The following is a 1,896-nucleotide window of genomic DNA, read 5'->3' on the forward strand; positions in this document are numbered from 1 at the left end:
AAAACTAATAGATAAAAAACTAATAGAATATAAACAACAAACCATCACATTATTAAAGTTCCTCGCGAACAGCAAAGCCAAAAGATTCAGTAGATAAGTCGTTCTATTTACACAACAATAAATGTGCAATACTATAAAAACTAATAGAAATCAATTAAAATATATATATATTTAATTAACCTCCTGGCCATCCAAAACAGTAGATTTATATATATATATATATAGCAGACACTCGGTCACGTTAGTAGTAAACGTTGTGAGCCTATAACAGATATACTTCGTTATTCGGAATCTCTAAAAATCTGCCACAAGAGGGCCTGTAATTTATCAACGAGGAATACAAAACTATTAAGAATGAAACGGGTGTTCCAGAAGAAACCGTGCGGTTCCAGTAGGTTCTAATACATTTCACTATTTTTTTCAAATAATAAATATATATTTTTTATTAACATCTCACCTTACCCACTCTAAAGTGGTAACAACAGGAACTTTTTTGTAAGTGAAAGTAATATTACAAAAAATATTCAGTCAACATCGTGGTTCCAGTAATATAAAGGTAGACCTATTAATCTAACTTAACGTCCTATTCACCCACGTGTCTTTTCTTAAAGTTCTCTAGTTAAATCTTTATCAGTCATTTGCACATATTAGAAACAAATTCTGGGTTGTTTATTTATTTGTTTTTTATATCTTTTATTTATAACAAAGTTACTAAGACTATCTGTTGCCGTCAAAGGTAAGAAAACTAGCCACCAGCGCCCTACCATCCACGCTAAGCCAATCCTATCCAATCAATTTAAATGTTATATGTTCGACGTTTTACATTCAGACAGCCAAACATCCAGGTTCTCGAAGATTATTCAATCTTTCTTCGCACTTGGTAAAGGTGGATTTTGCTTAAGTGGGATCTTCGTAGTAAAATGTTAACACCACGAGAATGTTACCATGGCTGGGATCTGCAGATCCAATGTTTTAAATTTAATGTATATGTGAAAACCCACTTTCACTGATAGGGACCGGACCGACCAGTGTCCTGATAAAGAGATCTTAAAACTGCTTGATACCTGAAAACATAGAGTTATACACGAACTTGTGAAGGTTTGATATTCATGGCGAACTACACGTAAACTTGTGAAAGTTTGACATTCATGGTGGATTATTATCTTCATGAATAGAATTAAATGGAGATAAATACATTTTCCAGGGATGGGAGGTTAGCGGATATGGTGAAGAAAATGTTGTAATGTTTAATGACTTTTATACAAATGTTCCTCTACATAACAAGTTGTGTTTAATAGAAATAATGGTGAGGTGTGGTTTAAAATAGGGAGGACGTGTGACATGGTGTATAATGGGAAGGACGTGGGATATGGTGTATAATAGGAAGGTGGTGTGATATGGTGTATAATAGGAATAGTGGTGTGTTATGGTGCATAATAGGAATAGTGGTGTGTTATGGTGCATAATAGGAATAGTGGTGTGTTATGGTGCATAATAGGAATAGTGGTGTGTTATGGTGTATAATAACGTGTGATATGGTGTATAATTGGAATAGTGGTGTGTTATGGTATATAATAGGAATAGTGGTGTGTTATGGTATATAATAGGAATAGTGGTGTGATATGGTGTATATTGGGAAGGACGTGGGATATGGTGTATAATAGGAATAGTGGTGTAATGTGGTGCATAATTGGAATAGTGGTGTGTTATGGTATATAATAGGAATAGTGGTGTGTTATGGTATATAATAGGAATAGTGGTGTGATATGGTGTATAATGGGAAGGACGTGGGATATGGTGTATAATGGGAAGGTGGTGTGATATGGTGTATAATAGGAAGGTGGTGTGATATGGTGTATAATAGGAAGGTGGTGTGATATGGTGTATAATAGGAAG

This window comes from Limulus polyphemus, unplaced genomic scaffold (genome assembly GCF_000517525.1).
Source record: "Limulus polyphemus unplaced genomic scaffold, Limulus_polyphemus-2.1.2 Scaffold7093, whole genome shotgun sequence".
In the NCBI taxonomy this organism is placed as follows: Eukaryota; Metazoa; Arthropoda; class Merostomata; order Xiphosura; family Limulidae; genus Limulus; species Limulus polyphemus.